The sequence below is a fragment of the Prionailurus viverrinus genome, chromosome B3, assembly GCF_022837055.1.
Source record: "Prionailurus viverrinus isolate Anna chromosome B3, UM_Priviv_1.0, whole genome shotgun sequence".
Lineage (NCBI taxonomy): Eukaryota > Metazoa > Chordata > Mammalia > Carnivora > Felidae > Prionailurus > Prionailurus viverrinus.
The window spans coordinates 77,466,873-77,479,884 of record NC_062566.1 but is presented as its reverse complement, the minus strand read 5'-3'; the positions used below and the strand labels follow the sequence as shown (position 1 = coordinate 77,479,884).

The 13,012-nt window shown below is 39.7% G+C and overlaps 1 protein-coding gene across 7 annotated transcripts in view; it reads right to left on the bottom strand.

Moving 5' to 3' along the window:
- Positions 1-13,012, bottom strand: part of AKAP6 (A-kinase anchoring protein 6) — a 496,497-nt gene that overhangs the window by 471,806 nt on the left and 11,679 nt on the right. For 5 of the 7 annotated variants that reach the window (XM_047864356.1, XM_047864354.1, XM_047864361.1 and 2 more), the window contains exons 2-3: positions 9,254-9,403; positions 6,433-6,644 (exon numbers count right to left, since the gene is read on the bottom strand). The gene's annotated coding sequence lies outside the window, so the exon portion shown is untranslated. The remainder of the gene's footprint in view (positions 1-6,432; positions 6,645-9,253; positions 9,404-13,012) is intronic. The other 2 variants (XM_047864355.1, XM_047864358.1) reach the window with 2 other exon arrangements.

Below are 13,012 nucleotides of genomic sequence, written 5' to 3'. Positions count from 1 at the left end.
CAGGTCCTTGTTTACTCTCATCCAGTCAAAACCAACCCCCCAAAAAGTTCTTTTTCCTGTGCAGCAAGTGCCATTATTCATATTAATTCTCTAACAATTCTTTGTACATCTGTAGATTAATATAGCTTCTTCTCACTGTAACATGATGGGTCAGAGTGTTTCACATACTATAAGGTCCAGGAGTCCATTACCAATATCTCATTATTATAAATAGTCATGGTAGATCCAGACTTACAAACATCAGCATGGCTGGGACGGCCTTGCTAGGGAAGGGTTCATTATAAATATTGACTATAATTCCCCTTTTAATTAAAAAAAATGTGAACTCTTTCTGTAGTAGTATAACCTCAAATTTTAGGTCCCCAGTTTCCTGGAGAGAGAGAATATTAAAAAAATAAATAAATAAAGATAATGCTGAAAAAATATCCAGCCAGCATAAAAATGCTGTGTAATTTAAATAAGAGTTAAACAAAGAAGGTGATAAAAGTAATCAAGGAGTAAACAAAGAGTGGGAGAATAAATATAAACAATGAACCCACAGGATGGTTAATTAGCTTGCTTTGCAAAGATCTGATTTCTCCCCTGAAAGCAATGGTAATGACAAATAGGCCTGACCTACCAAATATCTTCAGGTATAATGTAACATGTCCCCCACTGCCTATAAAAGAAATGCCACTGAATTACTGTGCATGGCACTGAATTACCATGGATGCCTTTAAATTACCACGTATGGAGTCTTTGCCCTGGGTTGTTTTGACAATGGTACTTCAGTTATTTTAAGCTCTACAATTTCTGTTTGAATTGTCCCAGAGCAGAGGTCTCAAACTCAAGTATCTACAGGGCTCAGGCAGTAGCAGTTGCGGGTAAATGGAGGGGACTGATGGGAGACCATGATGAATTGGAGAGTACTGCTAAGTCAACCCTTGCCAAATGAGACACATCATCTAATTCTTAAAGAGAAATCTGGAACTTAAATTTGAGTGTCAATTTTTTATATCAAAATGGCCATACAGGACTGCCAAATAACTTGCAGGGTCCAGTATAAAATGAAACTGCAGAACCCCTTGCTCAAAATTATCCTTATGAATTTCACGATGGTGACTGCAGAACATTAAATCAAGTGAGGACTCTTCTTAGCATGGGCCCTATGTGACTACATGGGCTACAAGCACATGAAGCCCGCCCTGGAGGCCTGCAGGCCAAGTTTGGCCCATGAATTGTCCTGCTTGAGACCATGTTCTAGAGATTCTACAATCTCTCCCCATTTCTCTTTGTGACTCAAAGCACCCAGCTGCAAAATGCCTGGAAGAATTTGAAACATGCCCTTTAGCTGAAAAACAGATAAAAACATCACTGGTGGCTTACAAGGGAAACAAAGTCTCTCCTCTGTCCTCACCAAGTCTCAAAACCAGCTGGGGGATTTACCTGCTGATAGGGATGTGCTTATAGAGAAAAATATCTTTTGTCTTATTAATTCAAAATACCTAAAAGTCTGTTGCTGTGGCCAAAGTCCTATAAAAAGTGATATTCCCCCAAAATGCCTTCCCACTCATGGCCCATTTACAGAGTTGGGTATATGCAATTGCCATCAAAGGAAAATAATCAATCTGCAAGTGATTGATTGTCACAAGTCAGACACAACTTACATATGTATGAACATGCACCTGAAAACTTTCAGGAAAGTTTATGAAAATACAATCACAGTTTTAAATGCTTTAGTTAATATAATCACTTAAAGAAATGTCTCTCATTTAAAGTGATATTTGTAAGGCATACTAGGAGGAATGGACAGGCTGCTCATGGTTGGAAGTGACTGAACTTGTGCCCGTGTGGCATATACCTCCACTGGCTCACTGGATAAAACAATTTAGAAGGCTCTCAGGATAGTTTTTAAAAGTGAGAAATATGTTTTGTAAAAGTGAAAAAAAAATCTCTCCTTAACTGATCTGTCATATACATTTCATATTTCCATATGTCAGGTTGAAGTCAATTGAGATGGATATGTACTTTGTGGTTGATGACAATTATACCTTCCAGAACAGCTCATATACCAACAGGATGATAACTGCCATGCAAGCTTTGTTTATACCTAGCAAAATTCTAATCCAAACCTAAGCAGAAAGATAACAAGGCTATAATTTGATGCAGTGACTTTACCTCCACATGTACATCACACATGCATAGGCACCTATACATATGTGCAGAAATAATATCTATTATATTATTAGATATATATATCTTATATCTATTATATCATATGTGTGTATAAATAAATAAATATATATATATATAATATCTATTACCAAGTGGAACGTAACTAAATATAAATAGTAGTATTATAGTATCAGAGAGAATAAATTATTCCAGTATAAATTTACCTGTTTATTTTTGTCTACCCCTCTAGAATATAATGGGGGGAGAGATTTGCATCTGTCTTGTTTACTCCTATGTTCCCTCACATTGTCTGGCACATAGTAGATACTCAATAAATACTTGAATTGAACTGAATCCATAGGATCAAAACAAATTATAATTCACTGATTCTAGGATTAGGAATAGGAGGAAATCAGACACATGTAGCAGGACTACAGACTTCCCTAAATTCCACTGACCTTTTATTTCCTAGTTAGAATCTAACTCATGCAGTCACTGTACCTACTAACTCTATTGCTTTCATGTCAGCCTCTCATTTCTGTAGCTCAGGCAGACACAAGCATGGACCTCCTTGGAGCAAGCTGGGACAAAGGTTAACGTCTTCCCAGAACCTAGAAAAGGCTAATGAGCTCTGTGGAATGATATCTCTAAGTATTCACCATACCAGAATCAATATCAATGTGCTGTCATGTATGCATTAGCCCCACAGTCAAACAAAGAACAGCCCTTAGAACCCACTAATGATGCTGGGCGTGGATAGCTGGAGATGGGCAAGATGATGCAGACATGACTGTATCAGTTCTCCTCAAACACAAGGCTTCCAGGATGTTGCACAATACCATCATTCTGGTACTTTGTCAGAGATAGGAAGCATTTGGATTCAGCCACTGATACACTCAGCAAAAAAATTCTTTTTATCTTCTTGACCCAAGAGATATATTTGGAGTACACCTTCTGGCTGTGAGAGAAGTTTCCTCTTCTATTCCTTGTCTGGTGCTACCAGGGAATGCAACTGTCTTAAAGTTAGCTGAGCACTATTTATGTAGCTGATGAGATAAAATCAACAAACTTGATTTATTATTGACCTAGATAAGACCTGCCTTTAGTGCAATTCCATCATGCCCATAGTCATTCATCTAGCATTTCCAATATGTAGATCCTACTAGAAATATATGTTGAGCCAGGGTACTGGCAAAAGTTCTAAGCCTCAATTCTGTATTCGTTCAATCTCTAGGATCAGATAAAGATCTCACCAAAATTTAAGCTCTTCTGTGCAGTAAAATTGAACTTAGTGTCATAAATGGAATTTCATTCTACGTGTGAAAATGTGAAATCTGATTTTCCAATTAGAATGAGAAGAGTAAGATAAGTATGATAGAGTAAAGATGACTGATCCGTATGGTACACACAGTTAAGATGTCACAAAACCAAAATGTCTATGGGTATCACAGTCAAATCACATTGGTTTGGAATCCTCACCCAATCACTCATTAACTTAACTTAGCCAACTCTGTTAACCTGGCTAAGACTTGGTTTCTGCAAAACATGAATACCACCACCCAAACCTAAAAATGCAATTATTATTCTCTATTTCATAATGTCATTATAAGGGCTAAATGAGATATATATAATGTTAGGTCCAGTGCTGGATACATAATGAGAACATTATGAGAATTGTTATTTTGGTTACTATTTCTATCACTCCCATAAATAATTAACTTATTTGCAACTTTATAATTTAGGGGGGAAAGAAAGGCCATAACCAAAAGCATGCAGAAGGTTAGCTTCTTGTGAGGTTTCCATGGTGGAAACTTGGCCACATAGTAAACATGGTCTTTATGACCTTTCACTCATCACTGTGAAACAAAATTCTTTCAATTCTAGAAAGTTTCAGTGAAACACCACTAAATGCAGCCATAGAGCAATCTCTCCCCTCCCCCATACACACACACACACACACACACACACCCCATCCACCCCTTGGGGATATATTAAAACTAAGGCAACTGAAATAGCCTTAGCCAGTAATTAAGACACGCAGCTAATCAGAGAGCAGCACAGAAGGCTGTGGCCTTCTGCAAAGAAACTGAGGATCAGGATGACAGCTCCCATTACTAGGGCTTTGTTCTCCTGGAGCAAAAAGAGCACAAAAGCATAAAGTTGGAGAACTGTAACTGCATTTTGAATACTTGCAGGAACAGGGGAGGGTGGGGTGGAGGGGGGGGTCACAGGTTCCTCTGAAAGGAGAGAATATTCTACCAGATAACTGCGTCAGCCCACACCCACCAGCGCCTTCCCCACCCTCAAAGCATGACTCCACTTTTTCTAACACTGCCCTTAAGGAATCTGGCTTCTGTGACTTCCAGTAATTGTACAAATCACCCATGATGAAGCAGCTGAACACACTGTTAGACAAAAGAAACAAAAATTAAGCAAATAGAAAACTCATTAAAATGCTGGCTTTGGTTATTTTTACTCCTAACAATTCATGTTACCAAACAAGTCTTTCTTCCTTGCTTTTCCTTGGAAATAATACTTTAAAAGAATTCTAATGGGCACTGGGTGATTTTCTCCAGACTCATAATCCAGCAACTAGATACACTTTCCCTTCCCCCATCTCCATCTAGGACTCCTCCCTGTCACCTTACAGCTTCTGACTTAGCTGCGTTCATACCCAGCAGTCCCAGCAAAGCTTTCTGTTTGCATTATACAACAAAAAAGCAGGCAACGAACAATTCGTGGTCCTAAGTGCTTGCAATAAAGCCAGGCTGAGCTGACCTCTCCCATCCCATAGAGCTGCATGTCAGCCATATAAGCTTAAAGGATGGAGAGTAGTATGTATGTGATATGTATAAACAAACTAATTAAAATCTAAGGCCTCTCATTCCAGCTAGTGCCTAATGGGACCAATATGATCGACTGTGAGGAAAAAAAGAAAGAAAGAATCACTCCAAGCTCACTAGAGATACTGCTTTTGCTGCTTCCTAGGATACATCTCTTTTAGGCTCAATAAACAGCCTAAAAGAAGGGCAACTCGGGGGTTGCCATTCTTTCCTTTAAGACTTTTCAAATAAAAACTATCAACTCAGCAGCACTGAGCCAAAAGACCACTCCCTGATTCCAAGTGGACATATTGATCAACTGAACTGACATGTGCCTCCTCCTTTCTCTGTCTTCGTAGCAATCAGCTGCACCAGAAAAATCCATTTCATTTCCCAAAACAAAAGGCAACACACGGCTCCTTAACTGGTACTGTCAGACTACAGTTTTTTTTTTTTTGAGGGGGGGATATATATATATATATATATATATATATATATATATAGGCAACGAAGATGCCTAAAGACATAGCTAAGAGTTGAAATGAACATGGTACATGTTTACTGTAGTTTAGAATTAAGTTGAGGTTATGACTGAGCCCAGAGATCTGTATTCACCACAGTCCCTGGGAACTCTGCTATTTATTCGTCTTACCAGATTCTGGCTAAAGTTAACAGCAGCACCCACTGGCACTTCCAGAGGCTCTCTTCAGCGTTACCCTTCATTGCAACTGCCGCAGAGAACAGACTTGTTACAAGTCCGCCTGCAAACAACTCCAGCTATTTTAGAGACTGTCTGGAGATGGAAAAATATCGTGGCAGGCTTTCAACTAACTATGAAGGACGTGGGTTGAAGGACGACCATATAAATCAAAAGGCTCAAGTAATTTCATTTGGTTTGGGTCTTCATGCTTTTAATAAATTCCGTCGTGAACAGGCAAGAGATCCCCTTTCACATCAGGGTTATGTCAAATGCTTATTCAGCATTCGCTCCTTGCCATGAAGAAACTGAAACCCAATCGAGGTAGATACTAAATTTCATACTGTAAATCACTAAATATTTCAAAAATCACAAGAGCAAATAGGGGACCAATTAGCTCTGCCCAACAAATAAAAGAAATATATATCTTCACCATGCTGAAATGCTGTGAACTGCTCATTTCAGAGCCTATTTTGGATTTTGCAATAGAAAATTATCTTATGCTTATGAAAAATTCTATGAGAACACCAAAAATAAGAGGCAGAGATGGAGCAAGGATAATTCTATGTACTATGATTCCTGTATGACTCTTACAGGCCTTTGTCTTAACCCAGCAGCCTGAAAAACAGATTTAGGTAAAACAGCTCCTCTTTCCCTAGTCCATTTTAAGCAGACAACATCCCCCCATCTCCGCCTTAGCAGACACCGACTAACCAACAAAACAGCCGTGCAATTAAGGCCCGGACATTCAACACTTACCATCTCCCGCTCCCACCGTCTCCTTTTGATGTTTACAGCACATCTGTAGGATGCAATACTAGGAGATGCCTTGTTTGACCTGCTGCATGATGCTGTGACATCAGTTCAGATGATGCAGCTCATTATGGGAAAGACTGCTGTTGCTATGGCAACTGGGATGTGCTAGGAATCCTTGCTGCATTTCCAGTGGAGCCTGAGACAATACGGAAGCCCTGTAAGAAACAGACGATATGCAAAATGTAGACTAAAGGGAGAGGATCCCTCATTGGACTAAAATCCATAGATTTAAAAGGGATTTCCCTGAAGGCACATTGGAAAAAAATAAAAATTATCTCCTACTTTGTTGTTACACATTTAGAAAAGAAGAGGTTGGGGAGGATACAGATTTAATACTGAGCAAATAAAAACAAATGCACAGTGTTTCTCTGTTAGGCAGTTTGATCACTTATTCCTCTCTGGACAGCATGATGACATCTTTTTAAAAGTTATTAAAAAGAATTTTTGTTCACTTGTCAAAAACTGAAAGAACAAAGCAGGGAGCAGGAAAAAATGAAAAATGGAATATAAACAGCTGAGAAAGTGACTCTAACTCTGAAATAAATAAGTTTTAATTCTCAAAACATGAGCAAACTCCCACCAATGAACTCTGCCCTGATCATTTCCCCTGATGGAAACCAACCCTCAGGACCTTCTTAATGTAGTACAGCCCCAGCTCTCAGTTGAGCATTGACAGGCACATGCAAGGATGATCTATAGGGCATAACACATCACTCTCAATTCTAGGGCCCAATCCCTTGGCCTGCAGAGGACCTCTCCTGCTCACAGGCAAAATGCAAATCTTTTTTGGGAACAAACCTGGTGGTTGGAACAAGTAACCAACCTCCACAGTCACTGACGCCCCAAATATTGGAGCTCTGTTTTCCTTCCCTGGGGACAATAAGACACGGCAGGAAATTACTTGCACCTCTCCCCCCACAAAAGCTGGAATTGTGTGAAAAGCCACATTTTTTTTTAATTTTTTAATTTTAGAAAGAGAGAGAACATGCAAGCAGGAGATGAGGGCAGAGGGAGAGAAAGAGAGAATCCTAAGCAGGTTCCATGGCCACACAGTCCAACATGAGGTTCAGTCCCACAGCCCTGGGATCATGACCTGAGTCAAAATCAAGAGTTGGACGCTCAACCAACTGGGACACCCAGGTGCCCCTGAAAAGCCACATTTAAACAAGATACAGTAAGGTATTTCCCCAATTGTTGAAAGAAATGCAAATTTAAAGTAATCACTCTTTTCTATTCCTATGCATAAACAAATATTATGTGGTGGGAAGGGGTATGGGGAGGAGAAGATATGAACAGAGCAGCCATTTTTTGCATATTTAATACTCTTAGACCATGGGTTGAGACAGAATCAAGCTGACCTCCCTCCACTCTATCCTCAAACTCTGGAGAAGAACAATATTCTAAAAGCCCAAAATCTAACAAGACAATTATGTTGTCCTCTCTAACTTGAGATTGTAAATGGCATTGTTGGCTGACTGCATGGGGGATGAAGAGACAGAATGGCAGAAGAAATTCACGGAGTGCCTTGGTAAATAGGGGCTGACAAAATGCCTGAGAGATGCCAGGATTCTAGCAGTGTGCATCATCAGCCATTCAGAGAACAGCCCTGCCCTGGATGGGAAGCTAGGATTGTTCCTGTTTCACCTAATGAGTACTTGTGAGACCAAGAGCAAGAGGTCGAAGTTGCCTGCCCAAGCTACCCATGCTTCAGTCACGGGCAGAGCTTGACTCCCATCCTTAATCTTAGACCACATGCTATATACCAAGAGAAATAACAGGCAACCACTCCAGAGCAAACACTTATCTGGGATTCAGGAAACATAGTGTTAATGCCAGTTTTTCCAGTGAGCATCTGTGTGCATTCAGGCCAATTAACCTCTCTGGACTTCAAGTTTTTCATCTGCAGAGATAATGTATTTCACTAATAACCATGGTTTTCAAGTTTTGTTGGTACTTGAATGCTTTATTCTAATGCTACAGTCCAAAGCTAAGCTGCCCTGATTGAGGGGTGATAAGCCCAGAACCAAAACTGATGAGCCTTTCTCAACCCCCACTCCCCCTACCTCATCTGCTCTGAACTGACCCATGAAGACACTTCTGAAGAACCCTTCAGTCTCTGAGGAAGATGGAATGAGTCATGGATCTAGAACAATATTACTGGCCTTTCTAGAACTGAAATCCCATGGTTCTATAAAGAGGAGAGAGCAGGGCGGAATTGGGTATTTCCTATTTGAATATGGTTTCTCAGAATGAGAAGAACCTTGTCAGTCTCCTTTACCAAAAGCAAGTCTTTGTTCACTGGGAAGAGATGGATGGTGGCTCATCAAATCTGAGGTCAGACTCTTAACAACCTGATATAGCTGAATAACTAACCCCAAAAATGGCTCAGATCAGGTAAAAAAAAAAAAAAAAAAAGGTGGGGGGGACCCAAAAAACAGAAGCAAGTCACAAAGTGTTTTCTTGCCTTGCGAATGGGCCTATAATAGTTAACTTTAGACCTCCCAGTGGCCTTTCTCACTGTTAAACATCCCCACCTCATGAGTTTATTTTGAGGACTGCATACAATAATGTATATAAAAGCATTTGGAAACCAGCATCATAGAAATGTCAAGCCTTATTACTACTGTCATTAATAGCCCACTCACCCCAATCAGGAGAGGCTCTGTAGCTCTCATTTGTACATCCAGCCAGATTCTGGACCCTGGACTAAGATGGTTAGGAAATGGCTTGTAAGATCTGCTACTAAGGAGGGCTTACTCCTTACCACTCACTTCAGATGAGGTCAAGGAAGATAATGGACAGGAGATCCTCTCAGGGTGCAGAGCCAGGGCCATGGACAACAAAGAATAAATGAATTTCTTCTGCAGAGGAGAATCAAGGCCAGATCAGTGAAATGAGGCAGGAAGCTTCAGACCTGAATGATGAGAAGGATTTCAGAACGGTTGTGGGTTAGGGACCACTATGTGTCTTCCTTTTTGCCTCTGACAGAGATGACTCTGTATCACTAAAATCACTAAATCAGCTGGATTTTCAGCTGAATTTCATGACTAGATGGGAATTTAGGTAGCTTCCGCGGGGTTTGAATATGCTTGCCATAGGGCAAAAAGGAGAAAACAATATTTGGAGATCAGCAGGACAACTTGTGACAGCTACTCAGACTGCTCACCAATATCCATGTGTCTCCTCTTCCTCCAGGTACATTCCCAGTGCCCTTACCTGTAGGTGGACCTTAGAATTGGTTCCCACCAATGGAATGTGAGTGGAACTAAAAAGAAACATCTCTAAAGTTAGTTAGGAGCATGTGTGCCTTTCCCATACTTCCCTCTCTGCTAGCTGGATGCAAAGAATCTAGTGGAAAATTCTGAAGCCCTAGAAGATAACAGCCCCACACTGTGAATGGAGCCTGAGTCTCTGGCCCCAATGACCTGGGGTATAGCCATGCTCTCCCAATCACCCACTGACTCACATGGAACTTCAATGAGTGAGAAATAAACTTTTACTGTATTGAACAGATTTGGGGGTAGTTTATTATACATGTATTATCTAATTATAAATAAAATTATAGCAATAAAAAAATATAAATTAAATTAATAACATATAATAACATAATAAAATTATAATATTTATACTGTTACTTACTAAAAACTTACAGAGTTAAAAACAGGATTCCTTATTACAGAGTTTCTCAGAGTCTTTAATTTGCTTATATGCATTGAGATCCCTCATGGGGAGAATATACTATGTAGTATTTCCCTAATTTATTTGACCATAGAATCCTTTTTTCATGGACTAATTTTCCACTGGCTGTCCATCCACAGTCTAGGTAGGAAACAGGACTGTAAGCAACAATGGGCTAGAATCCCCTTGAGTCCCTGTTCCAGTCTGGAGGCTGTAGAAAAGGCTGTAGAAACTTCTCTCATCTTTAGTACAACAGTCTACTTGCAGCCTTTCTCTGCCATTCTGAACTGGGAGGCAGAAATTGGTGGTGTTATTACAGACAGAGCAACATTTATACAAATGTTTCCTCCTGGCCATTTTCCCCTACTTACAATTAGGAGTTGTGTCCCAAATTCTTACCATATCAGGAGTAAATGAGTATTATTTCCAAATCAACAGCTCACGATGTAAACATACATCTTCTGTTTGCATTTTAGAGGTTTAAAAAACCCTGAAGTTATTCCTGGAAATGTGACAAGCCTGCATCCCTTAGTGTATTATGTTAAAATGTCTGAATCTGAGGCCTAGTAGATGTTAGTTAGCAACTGTTAGCTGGGGGAAGTACTAGCTGATTTCACAGGTGAGCCTCCAAAATACCCTGGATAAATATAACAATGGTGTGTTTCTTGTTCAGTGGAAGTCTAAATGGATGTTCTGATTGCAGGTGACCTTCTATATGGTGATTCAGGGACTCTATCTTGAGATTTTGCCCTCCTCTAGAACCTTAGAGTCCTTGGCAGTCATTGGGCAGATGGAGATGGCACAGGGAGGGTTTTTATGGGCCAGATCTGGAAGTACTTTTCTACACTTCCATCCACATTCCATTGGTTAAAATTTGGTCAAATAGCCACACATACTGTAGGAGAGACTGGGAAATACAATCTAGCTTTGTACCCAGGAAGAAAAGGAAACAGGCATAATATATAGTTATCTGCCACATCATGATATCAGGAATCTGAGCCTTGTTTCGGGCTACATTTTACATATGTGTCTGCAATACCACCAATGGGTCTTCTTGAGCCCAAGTGAACATTCAGACACACAAGACTATCATAGCCAACCAGTCTGCTAGAGAGTTTGCCAGCAAGGCAGCATCAGGCATTACTCTTCTGCAGGAGTCTTGCGGGAAACAGTTCAGCAACCCACACAGTATCCAGAAGCTATTTTATCTGGCCCCTAGGTGACAGCTCAAGAGCAATGAGCAGAACATAGGCAAGTTTAAGAGCACCCATCCTTAAAAGCATTATTCCTCATAGAAGCCCATATCTTTGTAACAATTTCATAGACATAATTTCCAAGGTTCCCACAAAAGTTATCCCCAGTTATACGAATCACTGTACTCAGAAAATATCCAACCTATGGCTTCCTCTCAGAATTTACAGTTATCTCAATCCAGACTAAGAAGGGCTTGCCCCTCATCACTCACTGCAGATGTAGCCAGATAACATAATGGATGGTAGGGAAGGGACCTCTTAGAGATTCCCCCAAAGCTAGGGCCATAGGCAGAATGGACAAACAGCTCCTCTTAGAGAGCACAGTTGGGACCAAACCAGGGAAATTCTCCTACTTTCCAGTAGTAATTTTTACTAACAAAGGGCCATTTTTCCCCATAGCATTGTTGCCTAAAAATATTACTGACATTTTATCATTTTCAGGTTTCCAGGAGAACAGAGCTTAACCAAAGGTCAAATTCTTTCACAAAAGGATAAAGTGTTTAGCTAATCTTCTAACAAAAATGCCCAATTCTGGCTTCAAAATTGACCTTCATTCATAAAATTTTCAAGCATTCAAACACTCCAACCACATGCTTTTATGACCACACACCCAAGCTGCCTATGGATGCCCCTTCAATCAGTATATTTTATATACTTTCTGAGGATATCTGGAAACCAAAAATACTTGAATACCAAACTATAGTGGACATTAGTGACTCTTATTGTTGAATGCTCAGCATCTCTCTACGTTCTTTAGATATCCATATAAAGCAAAAATTCTTGTCTGAAAATTATTAATCACTGGTGGTCACAATAGAACTTTCAGCCATAATAATGATATAAAAGTTATATCAGTTATTATTATTATAATAATTATAAAAGTTATATATAACTTATATAAGTTATATATTATATATATATTATATTATATATAACTTACATAAGTTATATATAATATATTATATATATAATAATAATTATAAAAGTTATATCAGTTATTATTGTGGTTACCTGAAGTTTGGATTTATTATTTCCAGACATCACGTCTTCCAACATCCTAGGTTATATGTTTTGGGCGGGAATCCAATTAAAGGAATGGAGCATGCGACTCAGTCTTAAGCCAGCCAGTTTGTTATATTCCCCTGACCTACAGACATTAATTAGTTAGAGATGGGTATGGGGCCCCACTGAAGCCAATGAGATGCAATGAGACATTTTAATGAAAATCATTGTTGGCTCCTGGTTCTAAAAGTGAAAGGATGTCAAATTTGAAGCTGCTCGCCCATTTTGCATTCATGAATGAAGAACCTGTCTAGGAATAAAGCCAATGAAAGAAAGAGCACAGCAGAGTTGAGTTGAGCTGGAGAGACTGCTTGAGCCAGAAATCAGCCCTACTCTGGCTCTGTAGGTTACAAGAGCCAAAAGGTCCATTTTTCTGCATCACCCAGTATGTTTTAGGATTTCAATCACAGTAAACAGAGACCTAACTGATCCAGAAAGCCATTAGAGACATTGTGTAAGGTGCAACTGGGCACCATTAGCATGTAGCCTCCTTGGGAGGGAAAGAAAAGGTTGGGTTCTGAAGTGTTGGG